This window comes from Perognathus longimembris, chromosome 1 (assembly GCF_023159225.1).
Source record: "Perognathus longimembris pacificus isolate PPM17 chromosome 1, ASM2315922v1, whole genome shotgun sequence".
Classification (NCBI taxonomy): Eukaryota; Metazoa; Chordata; class Mammalia; order Rodentia; family Heteromyidae; genus Perognathus; species Perognathus longimembris.
The window spans coordinates 104,733,618-104,742,303 of NC_063161.1; positions in this window are offsets into that span (position 1 = coordinate 104,733,618).

Consider the following 8,686-nt stretch of genomic DNA (forward strand, 5'->3'; position numbering starts at 1 on the left):
AAATAACACAACCGGTCACTTGCATTCCAGATGTACAACAACACCAGGCACAGGAACCAAAGAGCAGCTGTCTCAATTTCTTGCTCATAATCCATCTTCATGAGAAGGCTCCTCATGGCCATGAGAACCTACAGCACCCCAGCACAGATGGTAGCCTTAATAGTAGGATACATTTCCAAAAGGCAGAGGGCTACCACCACCATTGCCCAGAAGAAGTCTCTTGCACTATCCATACAACTAATGCCCAGTGCTGTTGCCTTCTGATTCTAAAAAGTATGTTTAGGACCCCACTGCAGGCTGGCAAGGCCCCCTCAGAGTCCTCTCTACATCCCCATGGGGGAGCCCCAAGACCCAGAGTACGACTGAATATGAGCTCATGACACCCTTTTCCCCATCTTCCTGAGAGCAGAGGGTAGGAAAGGCAAGACTCCAGGCAGTAACGACATCAGTCTTATGAGTGGCCAATGGGTTAAGGAGAGATAACTCAGCCCCAGGGGCCCTCATGACTGGGGAAGGAGCATGTTTCTGGCTCATCTTGGGGCATGTCAGATGGTCTTCTCCTGCAGGGAGAAAGAGCATGTCAGATGGTCTGGAGGGGAAAGAGCATACTTCTAGCTCACCTTGGGGCAGACTCAGATGAGTTTCTCTTGGGAAGCCACCATCCTTGGGCTTGTTCTTACATGAACCCTTCCCTCCTGAGTGCAGAGTCAGATCCCATCACAAACAGGCTCTGTGGGAACTTAGGTTCATCCTTCTGAAACAGGCATCCTACCCCCCCACACCACATTTCCAGATGGGGTCTCACTAAAGCTGAATGTATTCAGAGAAGTTGCTGCCTCAGCACACACAGCAAATCTACTATAGCTGAAACCTATTACCTCAAATCCCTCTCTCCCCCAAGCTATGATGCCAAGCCTGTTAGAAACATAGATCAGGAAAGGATGATTCTGAACCCCCAGTGGATGGGGTTCCTTGAAGCAGAGGATGGACCGAGAAGTGGCAGAGGTGGGAGACACTGAAGTGCTCTGGAGTCTTGGGTTCTGGGGAGGAAAGGGCAGCAGGTAATTTCAGCAGCAGCAACAGTAGTGATCCTTTGGGCCTGGCACCAGTACAAGGATCCAAGCCACAGCAGAACAGAATAAGTTCATGAACATCAAGACCGAGAATCGTCAGTCCCCTTTCTCTTACAATTCTTTGCAAAGAGGCCCTGGGAAAGCTCATTCCTGCCTGTGCTTACCAGTGCCCTATTGTAGCACTTTGAGCACTCTGTACCTGAAGCCATCCCAACTCAGTGAGCACTGGCAAATGGCTAGGATCCAGCTGACATGCAAGTGTTCAGGTTGTTAGTTCCTTCAATCCCTGAATAAGCCCAACACAACCACTAGGAAAGAATTTCCTCTTACACTGTGTTCACCCTAACCATTGTGAAAGCCCAGGATGTGGGGCTGTTTGCCTGGCCTTGGAAACACAGAGGACTCATACCCACTGCATGTTCTGAGGGCAGAGTAGATGTTAGACAGAGGGAGAGGAAACAAACCCACTTGTTGTCTTTCCTTATGTTGCCAGCATGGTCTAACCTTTCCAGGGTAGAAGGCATCCCTTTGTTGCCTGGGGTTGGCCATGGACTCAGCTGTTCACACAACCCTTCTTCCCCAGTCTCCTGGGGACAATAAGAGGATATAACTGCAGGGAATTCCTTGCATATCCATATTTGATTGTGCCTGTCCCATGCAGGGGCTTGCTTAGGTCCTTATTGTTGCTTGCCTTTCTATGCCTCCCAGCAGTCTGCCAAAGATACTTCCCACACATCCCTGTCCATAACGCTTGTTTTCTTTGATGGCTACAGAACTCCAACACACTGAGCTGGTCTTCAAATGCTCTCCATTGCCTGTGATACATGTGGTGAGATGTACAGCCGCTCTGGATCTGAGGTAATGACCTTATGCAAGCTCAGTCCTGCCAAGCCCTTTACGTGGCTTGTAAACATCTTGTAAGCTGTACTGGTGCACAATGCAGTTTGCATCAAATTTTACATCTTCTCTCTAAGTGGCTGAGATTTATCTGGAAATAAAATAAGGTTTTTGTGATTATTGACAGTTTCTGAGGGCAACTGAAAATCTTAGGTACCTGGTACTTCCCAGCTTCCCTCTGGGCTCTAAGGCAGGTTCTTCCCTTTCTAGTTTGTTGCTGGACCTTCCTTGTCTTCTAGCCCCACCCCTGAAAAATGCACCCACTCCACAATGCTCTGACTTTCTCATACCTGAGCCATCAAGACTGGAATCCATGTAAACACAGCAATTTACAGAGCCAGCTGCAGTGAGGCCATCTCAGCTACCTGTCACTCAGGACACACAACAGTCTTGCCTGTGGCTTGAGAGGTAGCAAGTCACACAGGTTCTAAAGTCCTTCTGCCCTATGCCCTGGACCATCAAGGCTGATAAAGTGCCAGTCAGACCCCTTCCCTAATACACAAATACCAAGGAGGTATTGTGTCTTGTCTAATGGCCTACAATTGCCTATCACTGCAACTCATATCCATTATACTTCAAGTTCCTCATCAGCCTGCACTTTCCTCTGAAATAGGGATTCCCAAACTCTACACTAATATATATATATGTATATACATATACATATACATATACATATATATAATTAAGAACTATTAATGAACAGCTATAATGGTTGTCATTTATTTATTTTTTCCCAGTGGTATTAGGGTTTGACCTCTATGATTCATGCTCGTAGACAAGCAATCTATCACTTTAATCATGCCTCCAACCTTTATGTTCCTCTTCAATGAAAAGATATCATAATACTATATCAGAGTCAGAAATGAAAATGTATAGTATTTGTCAATAAAATAGTTTATACTTTAAGACCAAAAAGGACAACATATCACATCAAAAGACATAATGTTAGATATCAGAACAGCATATGAAAACCAGCAAAGGAGTTCGCTTAAGTATTCACCCCAGAAAGCTCCTTTACTTGGCCTTGTATCTCAGGGATTTTCTTTCTCTTCTTTTTTGAATATTTTTGTCATCAACTAGTTGTATAGAAGAGTTGGCATTAATCAAAATGGTTAATGAATAAAGTGTATTTTGATCAATTTCACCTCTTTCAACATTTTCCCCCACACCTCCCAGCCCACATCTTCCCTTACTTTTCTTAATTTTTATGTTATATGTTGAATTGTTTTACCACTTAACAGAGAAGTTTATATATACAATGCATTTTCATCTGTGTCATCCTTTGAACATTTTCACCCATGTTTATTTGTTTGTTTGTTTTTTGCCAGCCCTGGGGTTTGGGACTCAGGGCCTTAGCACTGGCCCTGGCTTCTTTTTGCTCAAGGCTAGCACTCTACCACTTGAGCCATAGTGTCACTTCTGGCTTTTTCTATTTATGTGGTACTGAGGAATCCAACCAGGGCTTCATGAACGATAGGCAAGCACTCTAACACTAAGCCATATTCCTAGCCCCATTTTCACCCAAGTTAGACCCATCCCTTCCTTTATTTTTCTCTATCTGTAATTATACAATGAATTCTTGCCTGCATTCTCCCCTATTCCCTTGTCTCTTTCTTGGAAATGCTAATTTCCTGGTATATATTTTGTTGGGCATTGACATAGCCTTTCTAGGGAATTTATACCATTTGAGCTTTCCATAAGGTTTATTATACTCCAGTCAATTCAGTTGTAACTGCTTGTATACCATTCAGTGTATTTACTTATAGAGTGATAGAAGATTCTAGCTACCACAAATGAGGGAAACCATGGAACCTGTGTTTCTCTGCATTTGGCTTACTTCAGTTAATATAATTTTTTCCAAGTCTTGCCATAAAAATGGTACAATAATTTTTTTCTGATGGATAAGGAGAATTCCATTGTGTGTATACCCATATATCTATATCTACATCTATCTATTATAGATAGATATCAGATTTTCTTTATCTATTTGTCCATTAAGCAGCATCTGGGCTGATTCCATATCTTGGCTATGGCAAATAATGCTGCAGTGGGATTTTCAAACAAGCTAATATAATCTTTTTTAGAAATAGCCAACCATACAAAACAAATGCTTAGAATAAACATAAAAATGTGGAGAAAAATTATGTCCACTCATCAGGAAGAGGCTGGAGGGTTCTTTTTTCAGCCCAGCTCTTGTGCTCAGCTGTGATATTCCTGGAGGGAAGAGGGTGCATTGTGATGCTGTTTCACAATTGGTCCCCTAAGCCAGTGCTGGTGGCCCATACCCTGTAATCATAGCTCCTCAGGCAGAGAACTAGAGGATTTTGATTTAAAGCCAGCCTTGGACAAAGGCCATGAGGCTCCATCTCCAACTATTCAGCAAAAGCGAGGCTAAGAACATGATTCCAGTGGTAGACCACTAGCCTAGCAAGCAAGTAAGAGTAAGTAAGTGAGGGGGTCCTAGGAGAAATTGTCCAATTTAATTTCAATTTGTGACAATTCAGATATGAAAAAAGTAACAATGTGTGCTGAAAGGTTCCTCCACTGCTGCCACTTAGCAAGAAGGTAGAAAGAGAGTGGAGCTGTCTTTGAGGTCCAATCCTGGTGGAATTTACGAGGACAGAAAAGAGTCTGGGAGAGGATGAAGAAGAAGGTGGCCGAGAGACCCGCTTAGGGTTAGGAGCTAGAAGGAGCCCCAGAGGAGAACCAAAGACTAGTAAAAGACCAATAGTCTCTTAAGAAGTGAAGGGAAGGATACAGAGGAGAGCAAAGAAAAGGTGAAGATGGGAAGCAGGAAGAGAAATGCTGAGGTACCTAAGAGGCAGTAGATAATTTGGGAGTGCATTTGGGAATGTATCAAGAAGCACATCATCTCTGGATTTAGAAGGGAGAGAGGAGTCAGAAGTAATATTTGGTAGATCTTAAAAGTGGAACAGAAAGGCAGAACAGTCCACGTGAGACTGTTATCTCCAATTAACTACTCCAATTAACTACTGCTGTGGCTTCAGTGTTAGAGTGCTAGCCTTGAGCACAAAGAGGCTCAGGGACAGTGCCCAGGCCTGGAGGTCAAGCCCCACAACTGAAAAACAAACAAACAAAAGACAGAATGTCTTTGCCCAGAACCCACACAGAGAATCTTCAGTCATGTTTGATCTAGGAAGTGACAGGCTGGAATGCATGTGACAACCTCACAGCAAGGCTATTACTAGATGCATCCAGTCGCAGAAAAAAGGGAAGTGATATAGGCTATGGTCATATGAAAGAAGAGATATACTCCCTGATTCAGAAGAAGGCTTTGCTCTTAACTGCAGTTTTGGTGTAATAGTAGTGAGGGAGGCTGTCATTTCACAGACAAGAAAGACAAGTGCAGCTGAAGTCATGGCTCAGCAGCCTCTAGGCCACCACTGGCATCTACTGGCAACTGAGTCCTTCGACAGGCTACACTAGGTAGGTAAGCACCAGCTCTGACCTGCCCCTGTATGTCTCATGAGCTGGCCCCTCACTGGCATGAGCAGGGCCACAGTAGAACTCAAGGTAACAAGTGGTCTTGCTTTCCTAATCTACAATGCTCTGAACAGTCACCAACCGTTGGTGCCTCGGCCTCGCCTCCAAGAAAGCTGCTCTCCATGACCACAGTGGACCAGTTTTCTATATCTCATGGCTACTTCTTATTTCTCTGGGGCACACTGGGCAGGTGGTACAGAATTCAGGTACCAAACTCCCTACAGAGCAAGAGGCGCAGAGCCTTGGAGATGGCCTAGCTCATTCAAAGACTTGTGCTATCTCAGGAAGCTAGCACAGCTGCAGGCTCTGGAGACATGCCCCTTGCCAGACCCATTAAACATGTTCTGAAAGCATTATAGGGCTGTCTTGACACAAATTTCATAGCCATGCCAAAGTGATGTACATTAAGATCGTCACCATGATTTCAGAAGCAGGTTCCATGAACATGGGCTCTTCAAGCATGAAGCTTTCCAGAGCCAGCAGGGACCTGAGTGCTAGCATGAGCTCTGTTCATGGCACTCATTCCAACCTGTAGTTTAGGCCTCTACAGGGTGTGAGGCAAGAATACAAGTACCCACCTCAGTGGTTTTCGGGGTTCTTCAAGGTACTCTGATTCTCATACGTGAGGTGAGCAGGGTAGGAGAGCCTTCATCAGTAGAAAATCATTTTGCTTTGACATCACATTTTGTTTCAGTATTGCCCATGTCATCAAAATTACCATGAACTAGAATGAGAACACTGAGCTATAACTTTGGCTGCTTACCTCCTACCTGTGTTTAGAATAAGTTGGCTAAACAGTTTGCTTGTGTTTCAAATTGAGTCCTGCTCTTTATTTGGTGCTTTCTGGTCTTTCATTGCCTCATTTGTAAGTAGAATAAGAGTGGGACTCACCTCCTCAGCCAAGGAAACTAGATGCAGTCAAACAGGAGGTGGTTTCATGCTGTCTTCCTGCCTCTTGTGGGGCCTCACTGTCACTGGGTGGGTAGTGGGGTTTCTAACTCCTAGGTAAGTTTCCCCCATTTTCAAATCCTTTTCCCTGCTTTTATTTAATCCTGAGGGCAGACTAGTGGGTGGAAAGAGAAGCCAAGGTGTTTCATACATGGAGACAGCTAGAATTCTAAGAAGGAATTCTTACAATTACTCCTTTTTCTCAAGTTCACTGAAGAACATGAAGGGGATCTCATATATGTAAAGAGAGACATGAAATGACTCAGTCATTGAATTTGGGAAGGTTCAATTGAAAAAAGTTCTAAGAAATAGAGTGAAAAGTTACACAGGTTATCAGAAAAAGGTAGACTAGGAAAGGAATGTAGTCAGCCAATGTAATCAGTCTCCCATCTTAGAAAGACTTCCAGAAAATGAACAAAAGAGGAAATAAAGAATTGTGAACAAAAAATAATCCCAGAATTAGAGGGGTGGGGCTTTCACATTTAATGAGTCTAGACCAGGCATGAAGAGATCAGGTGATCATGAGATTTCACTGTGCTCAAAACAAAACAAAACCAGGAGGTCATAGGATCTCTCAGAGACAGAAAACAGGCCATGGGCAAAATACCCAGTACCAGAAGGGAGTGGAGAAGTAGCTCACATACAGCAGGGAGATCTGTCAGGGAGGTTTGGCACATATCAGTTTGGATAGCCAGCACAAACTATCACTAAAGGATACCAAGTTCTCAGAAAATCACTTCTATGTACCCTTTGTGAGGCATGCTAGAAGACACACCCCACAAAACAGCAATCAAGAAGAGCACACATGGAAAACCAGGTGATCCAACAGGAAAACTATCATCAGTCCCAAGGTAAAAGGCAAGTCAAGGAAATCACCTGGGTGCCTAGTCCAGGTTGGGAGCTAATCAGCAGGTTCTAGGCAGGCCAATGACACTGCTGTATCTACAGGGATAAAGTGGCATGGGCAGCTACAGAATTGCAGTTGTCAAATACTGAAAAACAAGTAAATACAAGCAAGCACAGTGAGAAACCACCCCAGAAACAGGACCACTAAGGAAATCCTAACAGGCCTAGTGAACTCAGCTGTTCTAATGACATAAATAGAAATTCCTGTGCTAGAAAGTGAGAGACTGGCAGCAAGATAGTGTGCATGCCAAAGGATGGTATGGGATGTCCATGTAACCTGTGTGTGTTTAAGTGACTATGTACGTTTGGTACATATTCTTCTGTTGGTATATATGTATGTGATGTACAGAAATGCATATGAGTAGCACATATGGGCATATGATACAGGTAAATCTGGTGTGTATATAAGCATGCCTTTTATTACATGTGCAGGCATGGGTATACATATGCCAATGTGTATACTAGTATACATGTATGTATGTTCAGACTTGTGTGTGTGGTGTGTGCAAGTATATGCATGTAGTTCATGCGGACAACAGTATGGTACCTGCAAAAGTATGTGTGTCATGTGCAGGCATGTGTGTGGTACTTAGGGCAGTAATATATGATTTGTGGAGTTATACATGTGTGGCATACATGCATGTATACATGTGTGTTTTGCTTAGCAATGTGTGATGTGCATGTGTGTGACATATGCAAGCATGGGTGTGGACATGCAAATGTGGAATGTATATCATATACATCCATGCATGTAACATGCTGGGTGTGTATATAAGGATATGAATGTGGTGAATGCACAAGTATGTGTGTGGAGTCTGGTGTTGTCCAGGATGGCCTGAACTCCTGAGCTTCAAGAATTCTCTTGCCTCAGCCTCTCAAGTGTTTGAAGTCTCTGTGGTTCAGTGGTCCAAGCTCCAGTCAGTGCTGAGGACCAGCCCTGCACTTAGACACCTGTACATTGCTTTTTGGTCAGGTGTTTTACGTCAGGCAGCAGGATGGTAATGTCTCTTGTGTCTCCATGTGGTCTGAATCCTGGGTGCAGAGGAAACCTTCACAGACACACTCAGAAACTTTCCCAGTGTTGAGAAAGTTTTTCTTGCTATTGAGTCCTAATGACATGTCAAAGTGCCCAGGACTCCTTCACTGGCAGACACTAGCAGGCTATGAGGGCAAGAGCCATCATATTGTTAAACCAGATCTTCTCAAGTGCATGTTACCAGTTAAGTAGATGCTATCTATTCACACAAACTGAGAAAACAGTGGCTTGGGAAAGTCTGACTTTATTGTCATATGCACAGAAATGTTCCAGATATTTGAGAGACAGGGGAAGGATTTAGGGTTTTATTTCAGAGGTGATG